Genomic DNA, 14,640 nt, shown 5'->3' on the forward strand with positions numbered 1-14,640 from the left:
TTCCTTATTTGGTTTATTCATCAGAATTTTATTAGTCCAAATAAACAATGTCTTAATATTGTGCTCATGGAATAGCATTTCATAAATTAGATTAAGCCCACGAGGTTGTAGGTGGTAGGCAATCATGATTTCTTGGGAAGAAATGATTCTATTGATTTTCACATTCTTAACGAGCTTGGAACTTGGTGGAAATAGATTGTGAGACACTCTAACAGGCTTTCACAACATTGTCTGGTCTTTCACAAAATCCTCCGATTGTTGCAATTAAAAACAAATGCCAACTTGCCACTGATACGTCGAATCTCTAAGTGTCATACTTGTATTTCTACTCAGAGTAGACGACTGACTTGTAATTCAAACTCTGCCCTGTAATAAGCCTTGAGTGTGGACAGACTAAATCAAGAGGCCTAGAAGCCAGCATAAGACAAAGCAGGGCACTCGTAGCCCCCTGACATATACTGAAAGTGTTTATCTAAGAGCATCTAGTTTTACTCCTTTGAAATATAAAGAACAATATCACAATTTTTTTAAAAGAGAAAAATGTATCCACAATCTTTAGTTGCTAATGTAATTTTTTATATTCACCTGTTTTTCTCCCAATCCTGTCCAAATGAAGACATATTTTACACAATTTCATAATACACATACATTTTATTAATCTTTTTCTTTTATTTTTTTTTAAATTTATTTATTTATTTATTTATTTTTGGCTGCGTTGGGTCCTCGTTGCTGCTCACAGGCTTTCTGTAGTTGCGGCGAGTAGGGGCTACTCTTCGTTGTGGTGCATGGCTTCTCATTGTGGTGGCTTCTCTTGGTTGCGGAGCACGGGCCCTAGGTGCGTGGGATTCAGTAGTTGTGGCACGTGGGCTCAATGGTTATGACACGCAGGCTCTAGAGTGCAGGCTCAGTAGTTGTGGCGCACGGTCTTAGTTGCTCTGCGGCATGTGGGATCTTCCTGGACCAGGGCTCAAACCCGTGTCCCCCTGCATTGGTAGGCAGACTCCTAACCACTGCGCCACCAGGGAAGCCCTTAATCTTTTTCTTTGAAACTTCTATCACAATTGTAATACTTATATAGTCATCATAATTATTATTTGAATGATTTCACAATATTTCACAGAATATATATACAATAACTTATTTAGCTGTTCCACTATTGCCTGATATTTAAGTTATTTCCATTTTTAATAACAAAGATAAAGCTACAGTAAATATCTTCATGCTTATAGTTGGTTTGAATTTTATGTTATTTCCCTAAAATAATTCACAGGAGTGAGTATAACTGTCTCTTTTTTACTATTAATTTTTTCTAAATTACAAAATAAATAAGTACTTATTGTAGAAAATATGGAAGCTTCAGAAGAGCATAAATACAAAAAATATATGATCCCTGGTAATATTGGCTTCTTTTAAGTGACTAAATATTTCTTCCTTTAAAAAGTGCATGTATGTTTTATTTTTTATAAAACTGAGGTCATACTATAAGAACTATTTTTACTCTCCTCTTTTCCACTCAATAATCAGATGTAATCATTTGCAAATATTTCCCTAATGTAATCTGCCCTTTATTTTGTGAACTTTTTGGAAATACAGAAATTTAACATTTTCTAATGGAATAAAATGCACTGCCCATCGTATGCCCTTTTCATACAATGAAAGCATGTCTTTCATTGCTTGACTGCCAGATTACCATTTGACAACACGATGTTCTGTATTTGTCATAACACACCTGACTCTAGGCCTGATGTCAGAAGCCAAAGAAAAGGAGCCCTGTCTGAAGTCCCCAGGTGATTCCAAATCTGGAGCTGAGCCAGGTGCCAGGACTGGGAGGTGTCATCCCTCCTTCCTGCTTATCCTGCTCCTCTCACTGGCCTGATGTTGTTCCCAAAGGGACATTGGGTACAGCAGGAACTGTCTCCCAGAATCTGTACTCACTGTCTACATGACCCCTGTGGGGAGCCTGGGATTCCCAGTCTCACCTTGCCTTTCCTGGTCCTTTGTGTGTCATTGAGCTCAACACCTGGGAGGCTGGTCCAGACCCACTCGTCTGCCTCAAGACAGACCTAGTAGGTGGTCGCCAAACAAGTCGATTACTGAGAATTCAGCTCCTACCTCTGAAGGATGCTGTTTTGAGGGTGAAGTTATGCCTAGGGGTTTCCAGCCAAATTCATTAGGAAAGTCATATCTGACTTTGCTATGTGCCAAGTCTCTCACATCTGTCTCATTTGCATGAAGGCTTTCAATAGAAATTAGACAAGGAAAAGTCATTAATCTTCCTTGTGGCAGAATGTAGTGGTTGTAAAAGTTAATTCTCTGTAGGATACAGGCTTAAATTTCACTTAATATATTTTAAAGGGAAAACCACTAGGATCCTTGCATAATTATATAAAGGGGCATTTTATAAATCCTGATGAACTGAATAACAGTGCTACTTATTGAGAAGCAGTACACTAAAAGAAAATTTGTATTTCTGATTATGTATATGTGCATAATTACAAATGCAAATACTATATATATATATATATATATATATATATATATATATATATATACACACACACACACACACACATATATGAGAAATGTTTTCTTTCCTACCGTAACTTGCCATCTGGTAAAGCGGCAGTGATATTAAAATGCTCTCCTTCTGAGTCTTGCCTTTCCTAGCTGAGTGCTCTCTGGGGGCTCAGGAGGTAGAGGATGTGAGTTACTGCTGAGGCCGGAACAGAAAGAGCCAATAGAGCAGCCATTATCGAAGACATTTATGGTGTCTATGGTTGAGGAATCCATTGGCTCTCTGCTTTATTCAGCCCATAAGAACAGTCTTTACATGGTAATATATTCATGTCAGGGCTATATTGGTATTGCAGGCTTTGCATTAGAGCTAATTAATCTACAGCAGGAGGTAGGAGGTTCCTTAATATGAACTTTAGTGATTCAAGGAAGTGATAATAACACATCAATTTTTAAATTGTGGCGAAATTGTCCATCCCTGAACAGTAGCTATTTCTAAAGTGGAGTGTGCCAAGTGCAGTAAAAATTTCCTTTATTCTCTGAAAACTGCACAGCGGTTCCCAATAGCCCTCGGGATCAAATCTATCCTCCTGGAAAACCATGTTCTTCCCTGACTACTGCCCTACCCCTCCTGCTGCTGCTCACCCATCCTCATTCCACGTCACACATGTTCACGGAGCGCCTGTTAGAGCTAGCGCTGCAGGCCCAGCTGAAGTCCATCTGTCCATCCTCGATTGCTGGGGACACAGCGGTGAAACAGGCAGACCCCAAGGCAGGCTTTGGGGACCTCACCATCACCTGGGGTAATGCCTCTTTTCTCCTGCTTCTGAGCCTTTGTTTATGCCAATTCCTCTTCATGAAATAACCTTTGTCTTTCTTTGATTGTTTCTTCCTCCTCTTTTAAAACTCAGATCTGGTGTCCTCTTCTCTGCCAGGTCTTTCTAGAATCTCCAGATTCAAGGCTAAATATCATTGCTTTTATGCCAAAATAGCTTTTCTTTAAAAAAATAAGTTTCCTGTATTCTTCTGATTACATAAGTAGCATATGTTCATGAATGAAATATTGCTAAACTAAAGAAATGATCACTGAAATATTGGTAAATACAAAAATGTACAAAAGAGGGGACTTCCCTGGCAGTCCACTGGTTAAGACTCCACGCTTCCAATGCAGGGGGCGCACATTCGCTCCCTGGTCAGGGAACTAAGATCCCACAAGCCATGCAGTGCGGCCAAAAATAAATACATAAATAAAATAAGGCAAAATAAAAGAAACTACAAGAAATGAGATTTTTTTAAAATGTACAAAAGAGAAAAAGTCAGTATTAATCCCCTCTGAAGATAACCATGACATTTATATATTTTAAAAGGTATCTTTTAATATGCCTGTTCCCTTCTCTAGGCCTCTTGGGGACATATATTCATGTCTCAGTCATCCTGTGCCTTCCTCTACCTAGTTCTATGCCTGTCACAGAGTAGACCTTCAATACATATTTGTTGAACTCAACCAGATTAATTCACTTAAATGCTTTTATTGATACAAAAAAAATGACCAAATTAAGCATTTTATTTAGGGTGTTAGAAAAGAGACATAAATTCCTCCTGCCAAATAGAGGTATAGAATGAAGGCAAAAGAGAAATAGAGTAGTAAAAGAGAGTGGGATTAATAAATCAAAGCAGTCTTCTTTTGAAAACAAGAACAATAAATGGATAGCCCTCTTTCAATCCTTAAAAAAAAAAAGCAAGAAAAAAACCCAGAAATAATATTAGAACCATGAAGGAGTTATAGGAATGGAAACATTAAAAAATTTTTTATAGTATCATACTTGATTTTTCTGAAAAATAGAAACTGATACCACAATCTGCTCTACACTTTGCTGTAAGCAGGATTAAGGTGGAGTGATTGAGAATGTGGGTTTTGGAGCCAAGTAGACCTATGTTTGATGTTCTGCTCGACCACTAATTATGTGGCCTTGAGGAAATCACATCATCTTTTCGAACCTGAATTTATTAAGCTGTTATGGTGAGAAAAATACCTACTAACAGTGTTGTCATAGGGATTGGATGTTTTTCTGACAGTGCTTGGCACATAATGACCCTTGAGAAAGTGAAAATAGCCCTTCTGGTCATCAGATAGTCATGTTTTTAACAGAACATAAACACTGTTTCCAACGCAACAGGGACAAGGCCACGCAAACAATGCTCCTATATGAGGCCGAACCTCGGCAGCCGAAATGACTAAGGATCCCTTCCAGGGGATGGCTGCTTTCTCATCAGTGCTGTGCCCCCTACCTTCATTCCTCCTGCCTCCAGAACAAAGCTCGCTGACATACTGGATGGGTGAACTGACCCGGCTTCTTGGCAACATCCAATCCAGAACTAGCCTCTGCTTCCTTGCGCTCTCTTCAGAACCATCCAGCACAAGCCCAAATCCTGTAAGAAGCCCCCGTGTAACTCGCTCCTATTGCGATGCCGCATGGTTCAAGGCTCAGAGATCTGCATTTTGAAGCAGGTCACTCCCCCACCTCGATTCTTTTGCACACTGGAGTGTGAGCAGCATTGCTCTGGTCAGTATATTGTGCTGGGATGTTGCCAATGCCTTTGTCCAGTTGGGACTTTGCCGTCCCACACCAGGGGTCCACAAGGCAAACCCAGCAAGAGCTCTCAGGACACTATGAGCAATTTGCCCATCCTGCCTCTCCTGATGAGAGTTCCTACTGCTTATTGTGGAGTGAAGGATGTTATCTTGGTCAGTTTGCATTGCTATGCCAAAAACATCATAAATCGGGTGGCTTAAACAGCAAACATTTATTTCTCACAGTTCTGAGGCTGGAAAGTACAAGATCAAGGTACTGATAGATCCAGTGTTTGGTGACGTCTGCTTTCTGGCTTGTAGAACAGCCACCTTCTCACCATATGCTCACAAAGATGAGAGCAAAGGGAGAGACTGCAAACTCTCCTGTGTCTCTTCTTTTAAGGACACTAATCCCATTCATGAGGGCGCCACCCTTATGACCTAATTACTTCCCAAAGGCCCCAACAGATTGGGAATTAGGATTCCCACATATGAATTTTGAGTGGACACAAACATTCCATCCATAACAAATATAGAGGTGGGAGTTTAAGAATTAAACTAAAAAGAGTATTTGTGTTGACAGTGCAACCTGGAAAGGAAAGTGAGCTGTACAAACTTTTAGCTAGTTAACATTGGCTAAATACCATTAGCTAAACTTTTAGCTAGTTAACATTGGCTAAATATCATGTATTTCCCTTGTGTCTTATCTAATAGAACTCAGACTTGATTCAGCTATGTACCCCTTCCCAAATAATCCATAAACCTCAGGAGAAGCTGACTTCACTACCCTTGGCTCTAGGCTTGGGCCTGATTGGTTCAAGTGAGTTCCCTTCTTCTTTATTCGTTCAGGAATTCGAGGGGTTTATTCAGGAATTGGCATGAAATATTCTGGCTAATGAAATATGAGAAGTGTTTTGTTGGAAATTTCTGTGAACCTTCTTCCTTGCTCCTCTGAAAGGCTTTCAGAAACGATTCTCCCTTTCTCCTGTTGGATATGAACAAGGGAGAATGTAGTCCTGGTTGCTGCTAAAGCCACCCTATGACCAGGAGGAAAACCGGATTTAGGATGCCGTTGACTCTGGACATCAGAGCAGAGTCATGCAAAGAGCCTGGGTCTCAATTACATCATGAGCCTGATATCAACTACCCCAAAGCCCACCCTATCTTTGGACTTCCTCTTATGTAAGTGGATGTTCAGTTTAATCCAGTTTGAGTTGGTTTTCTGTTACTGCAGCCTAAGCTACCCAGATTGACATCTTTTGACACGGGAAATAATACACACTCCAAAAGTTAAATCATAGCATGAAACATTGGTGCCAGCAGTGTCTGAAGACATTCTTTGATAAGAACCAATGAGCAGTCCACACTCCCCATCAGGGATGTCATTAAATGCAGAAGGTACACACTGCCTCCTGTCAGGAAGCATCAGGCTCCCATGAAGGCAATTCCTGCTCCTGTAGCATTTGACTTTGGCAGACCCTGTTCTGACCAGCATTTCAGCCACTCAGCTATAGTCTGGATGCTTAGCCTTGAGTTGTGCCATTGATTTTCTTAAGACCTTATTCAAATCTCGATTTCTCCACTGCTATCCTAACAGGCCAAGGAGGGCAGCTGTCACTTACCTTGAGAAGCACTTTCATTTATATTCATGATTAATTTGTGGGGAGTCAGCTGAGAGGCAGCAATAGAAAAGCTGTTGCCTGGGAAACAAGATTCTTCCTGGAACATTTTGAAAAATGTTGGGTCTTTGATGCTTCACAAAACACTCCATCTAAGAACTGAACCACCAACGTAACCCTGCCCAACTGTTCTAGAATGCAGAACTCCAGAGCCTGAGGTCATGGTTGACTTTTTTACTCTGCCTGAGTGTGTCCAAACTGCTAGAGAAACACTTTGTGTTTCCTACTCAGAAAGTTAAATCTACTCTGTAATAAACTCCACACTTATAGGCATAACTGAAGATAACAAATTCTGAGGGACTCCAGACTGTTCTGTCTTCTACCTGCTGGGCTGGTGGTAGCATGTTCTTCTTTATCAGACCCTCATGGAAAAGATATCTTTTGGGCCTGGAGACGGAGGATTGTACACCCCTGAGGAACTCCCAGTTTTCCCTTGAAGTAATAGCATGTTGCAACAGAAGCTGAATTTCAAGGGTAGCATGCTAGCAGGTTTAATAAAATATTAAAAGCCATGCCATCCCACCAAGGTGTACAAGTGTTCCACTTTCTCCACACCCTTGCCAACATTTACTTTTTTTTTTTTTTAATAGCCATCCTAATAGGTGTGAGATGATATCTCATTGTGGTTTCGATTTGCACTTCCCTGATGATGATTATAGTGATCTTGAGCATCTTTTCATATACTTGGCCATTTGTATGTCTTCTTTGGAGAAATATCTATTCAGGTCTTTTGTCCATTTTAAAAAAGAGTTATTAGGGCTTTTTTTTCCTTGAGTTATAGGAGTTCCTTATATATTTTAGAAATTAAGCCCTTATTTGGTTTGCAACTATTTTATCCCATTCCATAGGTGGCCTTTTCCACTCTATTGATTGTTTCCTTTGCTGTGTAGAATCTTTTTAGTTTGATGTAGTCTCACTTTATTTTTGCTTTTTTTAATCTGTGTTTTTGGTGTTATATCCAAGAAATCATTGTCCAGATCCGTTTCAAGGAGTTTTCCCCTATGTTTTCTTCTAGGAGTTTTACAATTTTGGGTCTTATGTTTAACTCTTTAATTCATTTTGAATTCCATTTTATGTATGGCGTAAGATAAGGGCTCAATTTCATTCTTTTGCAAAGAGATATCCAGTTTTCCCAATATCATTTATTGAAGAGACTATCCTTTCTCCCTTGTGTATTCTTGGCACCCCTGTCAAATATCAGTTGACCGTATATTTTTGGACTTATTTCTGGCCTCTCTATTCTGTTCCCCTGGTATATATGTCTGTCTTTACGTCAGTACTATACTGTTTTGATTACTAGCTTTGTAATACATTTTGAAATAGGGAAGTGTGATGCCTCCAGCTTTGTTTTTCTTTTTCCAGATTAATTGGACTATTCAGGGTCCTTTGTGATTCCATATGAATTTTAGAAATTTTTTTTGTTTCTGTAAAAAGCACCATCGGGATTTTGATAGGATTTGCATTGTATCTGTAGATCACTTTGGCTAGTATGGACATTCAAACAATATGAGTTCTTCCAATCCATGAATACAGATGTCTTTCCATTTGTTTGTGTCTTCTTTAATTTCTTTCAGCAATGTTTTGTCATTTGTGGTGTACATGTCTTTCACTTCCTTAGTTAAATTTATTCCTGAATATTTTATTCTTTTGGTGCTATTGTAAATTGGATTGTTTTCCTAATTTTCTTTTCAGATAGTTTGTTGTTAGTGTATAAAAACACAACTGATTTTTGTATGTTGATTTTGTATCCTGCAACTTTACTGAATTCACAGAAGGACAAATACTGCATCATTCCACTTATATGAGGTATCTAAAAATAGTCAAATTCATAGCATCAAAGAATGAAATAGTGATTGCCAGGGACCAGGAGTTGGGAAAACTGTAGAGTTGTCAATCATTGGGCATAAAGTTTCAGTTATGAAAGATGAAAGAGTTCTAGAGATCTGTTGTACAAACATGTACCTGTAGTTAATAACACTATTGTATACTTAGACATTTGTTAAGAGTTAGATATTATGTTAAATGTCCTCACCATAATAAAATAAAATGTAAAAAGACCCCACAGAAACAAACAACCAACCATGACATCCCAAATAAACATGAGGAACATTTGCATCAAATAAAAATGGTGCTCCAAGTCAGGAATTTTGGTTGCAAGGGACAGAAATCCAACTCAAACTAGCTTTGGCAAAAAGAGAATAATTTGGCTCGTGGAAACTAAGGAAGGAAACATCTAAACTGCAGGAAGGAGAGGGGTGCAGCAGGCATCTGGAGGAATTAAAATTAGAAAGTCAAATACTGACTAGAGTCTGGACCCTCTCTACACCTTAGCTCTCTGCTTCTCTCTCTGTGTTGGCTCTTTTCTCTCTCATTGCAGCCTGTTTTCCACCAAACTGCTGGCAACGTGGCTGTCAGCAGCTTTGAGCTAGATTTCACTGCTTCCCGTAGCTCTTTCCCAATTCCGGAACAACTCATGGAGATGAATTTTGATTCACCTGTTCAGGCTGGGTGCCTGGAAGAACGCCCTCTGGCCAGAGGAAGCCAGGCTCTGTAATAACGTAAAGGACCCCCATATAGTTGTGTGCATGGCGGAGATGCTTCTGGAAAAAAAAGAGGTTCTTGCAAGCAGTCCCTGAGAGGTTCACTCTGCAGAGCCTCAGCTATATGGGAGAATCAAGGCAGCAAACGACAGGGCTGGGAGTCACTATGGGGACCAACTGGTCCAGGTAACCAGGAATCAGACTGACCAGGGGGCTCAATCAAAGGTCACACAGAAAATTTGAGGTCAGAAAAACTGAGTGTCATTCTCTTGAAAAGAATTGTACTTCTCAGCTTCTTATAAACTCACAACAAACAGGAATGTGTAGCCTATGATAGTTTGTTATTGCTTTTTAAAGAGGAATTGAGAATCCCTTCCTTCCTCTATGTTAGAAAAGAGGAAAGGGGTGGGGGACAACACTCACGGGGCAGACGCTGTGCTCAGTGTTTCACGTTCCTCATTTCATTTAATCCTCACAGCACATCCCGAGTAAGCATACGGATTTTACAGATGAGAAAACTGAGGCTCAGTGTAACAAGATAACTTGCCTAAGTTCTCCCAGTAAATAAGGGTTGGAGCTTGCTGGCAGGCAGCTGGTTAAAGACCCTCTCCATGGACCCACCCTGTGTAGGAGGGGTGGGGATGTCGGCAGCTGGCTGAGAATCTGCTCAGCCCTGATATGGTGAAAATATACTTCTTTCTGCCACCCTTGTGAAGGATTCTTAATGAATCTCTGGGGGATATTTACAGATTAGGAATTACTTGCCCCCTATCCTCCCTGGCCTACTAGGTAATACAGTAGGTCTAGACGCAGGATAAATACTTGTGCTTCCCCCTTTGTTGCCCAGGTAGCTGGAAGCCACCTTCAGCCCCAGCCCCCAGAATCTGCCTGAGAGGGCTCTAACCAAGTCCCCCATGTTGCCTGGGCCTTGAGGTCAGCAGCACCCGTATAAATCCTTGTTTGGAAAGTTATCATATACTGTATTTTCTCTCTAAAATGAGTAGGACTAATTTTTGATTTTCAGATATTTGACTTTCAACCATAAGCACATCATAATGAAAGCAGTGTATTTTCCAGGCTGGACCCTATTGCAGTACCTTCCAAATTATATTAAAATATTTATTTGTACCCTGAGTAGTCCACAGGGCTGCTAATTACTTTCATAATGTCATGGTGTGCCAAGGCTAACAAAGCTAATGAAATAATCATCCATTGCCCCCCTCCCTCAAAGCAGTCATTTCTTATCACATCTCAGAAACTATTCACACAAAATCATTTGAAGTAGTTTTGGGGACTGTATTATAAAGATGGATTTCTGCTATGAGAGTGAAATTCAATTTAAATATTTTCAGCTGGTTGTCCAGGTATAAGAAGGCTTTCCCAGTGTTTAATGGAGCCATTTGTCTCTAGAAATAAGCACTAATGCAGTGTGACATGTATAGACCCAGAGTCCTGCCATTTTTCTCTGGCTTGAGCAGCCAGTGGGGGAAAGAAAGGCTCTGGTAGCAATGAAAATCACAAAAGGCTGCTTTTCTCTTGGAGATACGGTGAATCTCCAAGGAACTGCAAGAATAGTCAGACTATGCATTCTCATTGTCAAGGCACGCAGATTCCTGATCTAGAACATTCCCTTCTGTGTGGTTCTGGATTCTCGTTGTAGGAACCCTTTAAAACCAAGAATGCCTGGAATTTAGACTTAGGAGAAAGGCTGGCCAGGATTATCGCACCATCCTAGTAATCTTACAGCAATTACCGGGGCTGTTATGATTACTTCAGTCTTACGTACAAATTGGCAAACTGCTTTCTAGTCATTTTATACCAAAAATCAAGAGCTGACGGACTCTTGCTAAAGAGCATTCAAAAATTGCTGACAACTAAAGAAAGAGCCACTCTGGTGAGGAAGTAAATAACTGGAGCTCATTATAGAAATTTACGAACAGATGATATTACAGATAAAAATAATGTTAGTTAACACTGCATTGTGCTTGCTATGTTCTATCTAAGTGGTATATGTCATTTAACTCATGTAATCCTTATCACTACCTGGGGAGGCAGGTAGTACTATTATTCTTGTTTTACAGGTGGGGAAACTAAGGCATAGAGACTAATTCAAGGTCACCCAGCTACTTACTCCATCTCCGTTGTTTTTGCCTAGTTAATCTCCATTCCTGCTTTTGGTAACAACACTCCATTTACCCTTTGGGAGCCACCCACCCATCCCCCACTCTCACTGCCTGTGGTTTGCTTGAGGTTGTCAACTCCCTCTGTCCCATCCCCAACCCACCCCCAGCGACTGAGATGGGTGGGTATGTGACTCAGGCTTAAGCCAATCAGCAAATTCCACCTCCACGATGACTGATTCAGGGACAAGGCAATGGGCACAATCAAGCTGAAAACAACAATTTCTGCAATGTTAAGAGAACTCCTCTCTGGGCTCCACTCAGAGACGGGAGGATGTAAGCCTAGAGCTGCAGGAGCCCCTGAGTGGAGACAGCGGTCAGTCTGAGAGCGGAGCCACCCAAAGCAGAGCAGAGCTGCAGATGGAAAGAGACGGGGCCTGAGGATATTGTGGAGGCCATACATCCAGCTGTTCCCAAAGTCTGCACTGGACTTGCCCCACTTTTACTTTTTTTTTTTTAATTCAGCTGTTTTCCTTTTTCTTTTCTTTTCTTTTCTTTCCTTTAATATTTGCAAGATTGTGCAACCATCACTACTATCTAACTCCAGAAAGTTTCATCAATCCCAAAAGAAACTCATTAGCAGTCACTCCCCATCCCCCGCTCCTAGTAGCCATTTGCAACCACAAACCAGTGCTCCAGTCCCCACAGGTTTCGGGTAGAAGCATTGCTCACTCAGGCTTCAGGTCTTCCTCTCCCTGACTCCCATCCCTGCCCTGGGAGAGCGTTGGCCCTCATGAGGATTGTTGAGGACATACACTGAGGATAATTCACATCAGGGGTGCCTTCTCTGTTGTATCTAAACATACATAAACAAATTAGGAATTAGAGAATCAACTGTGAAAGTGACAGTAGGAGGTGTAAGGTGATGGGGTGGTTGTAGCACGTGACTCTGATGGTGGGTAGGAACCTGCCGCCCCTTGCGTTCTGGATAAGATTGTCATTGAAACCCCAGATTCAAAGCCTTTCCCACCATTACTGCAGATCACTGCTGGAGCAGGGTCCCCAGGCTGCCTCCCTGGTGCTGCTTTCGGTTGTGCTGCTGACTCTGCATCACTTGTGTCAATTTGGAACTTGGCTCCTGTTTGATTTCTTTTTCACTTAAACTCCACTTGCACAAAATTTACTTTATGACAAGTTGAGGGGGAGATCAGGAAGGTGATTTTGGAGCCCCACAAATCCCAAATTAACATCCAGCCTTCAAGCTAAACATTGAGGTCTTCCTAAGACCTACTGAACACTTAGCTGTGAGGCAGGGACACATTACAACTTTAGTGAGCCTAAAGAATTTTTGCCTTCATGGGCCACTTCTTTCATCTATCTATCTATCTAATTTATTTATATATTATATATTTATATATATATAAAATCATATTCATGACTGTGTTGGTATAAGAAAAATGTAATTTTAGCTGGATTGTATTTTTTTTTAATTCTGATTTTAAGAGAAATTAAAACTTGCTCATAGGTCCTTAAAAGTTCCGTGGGCCCTGGACACCAGCCTACCATTCCTATTGGCTAAGTTGGCCCTGCCGTTAAGATAATACATTCTCCGTCCTGCTTTATATCGGAGTGAGGTGGGATTTTCGGTCGGTGGAGAGAGAGTCTTCTGCCTCTGAGGTCTCCCTCACAGAGTGGCCTTCTGGGTGCTCAGGCTGAGGCCGTGGTGAATCTCACTCTGCGCCCCCCTTTCTCTTTGCTCCCTTGCACTCACCGGGGAGAGGACGAGGAAGCTCAGTCCAGGCACCTTGGGTTCCCCAGCAAATTCCTCACCGAGGGTGTTAAAGGACCAAGGACCAAGGGGTGAGGGAAGGGGCGGAAGGGGACCCATGAGCTATTGGGCCACGGCGGGCACTGTGCCAGCATTGCTTCGTTTCATACCCATGAACATCTGAGAGGCGGTCAGACAACAAGTACGCGTAAGGCCTTTACTATGTCCCGGTGCCATGCCGAACATTCTAATGAGCTTATTTAATATTCATAGTCACCTGAGAAGTAGGTATTATTTGTCTTTATTTTACAGGTGGAGATGTCGATGTTCAGAGAGGGTTAAGTAAAGATTTATGAGCACAGCCAGGGATAGAGGCAAAGTGCAGGATTGGTCATTACTATAAGCTGAGTTTCAGGGACTATCCTAGGACCACAAATGACTCATGCCCTCTTGGCATAGCACAGTCTGGCGTAGACTTTGACACAAAAGGACTGTCACCTGAAGCATGGGCCACTGTGTGTGACAAAGCGTTGACAGTTTAGTCCTGGGCTCAGGGGCTCGGTGACTACCTCCTCAGTTGGAGCTTAGGTTAGGTTTTGGGAGAGGTGGGGTTGTGCCATAGAAACCAGGTGATATTGAGACTCATACACCATGGGTCTCAAGAATCCTTTAGTACAATAAACACGTACCCACTTGTTTACCAAATCAGACACCTGGGAAGCAGGTTTCCAGTAGAACGATATGACAGGTCCAATTATTTAATGTATAATTATTTTTCTTTTAAAGGGCCTGTTCCTAAGAAACTTGCCTTGCCCATAGTACCTTTCAGAACATAGCAGCCCATTCAACCGTCATGTGAGTCTGCCCAATGTCTAATAACAATAACAGCTAATAGCAACCATCATCGTGGTTACAATATTATTGGGTGCTTATTGTGTTCCTGAAACACTTAAAATACTTTATATGTCATGTCTCTTTTAATCCTCCTAACTACCTTGGGAGATAGAAAATTTTTTTAAATCTATTTTTTTAAAAATATTTATTTATTTATTTGGCTGCGCTGGGTCTTAGTTGTGTCCCGCGGGATCTTCGTTGCGGCACGTGGGATCTTGTCCCCTGACCAGGGATTGAACCTGGGCCCCCTGCCTTGGGAACACGGAGTCTTAGCCACTGGACCATCAGGGAAGTCCCTAAATCTATTTTACAGATGAGAAAACTGAGGCTCAGAAAGGTTGAGTAACTTGTACAAGGCTATGTAGTAAGTGGTAGAGCCACGTCAAATCCAAATCTGTCTGATTCTAAATCTGGAGCTCATGACCACCAGTATATTCTTCCAAACCTTAAACGTAAGTGTTTCTCATCCTCTGAAGTCAAGTGCTATTTCAGGAACCATGACTGTCTGAGGCTGAAGCTACTCAGATTTGCACACTAAATCCTACTGTCAGAA

The sequence above is a fragment of the Balaenoptera ricei genome, chromosome 16 (genome assembly GCF_028023285.1).
Source record: "Balaenoptera ricei isolate mBalRic1 chromosome 16, mBalRic1.hap2, whole genome shotgun sequence".
Classification (NCBI taxonomy): domain Eukaryota; kingdom Metazoa; phylum Chordata; class Mammalia; order Artiodactyla; family Balaenopteridae; genus Balaenoptera; species Balaenoptera ricei.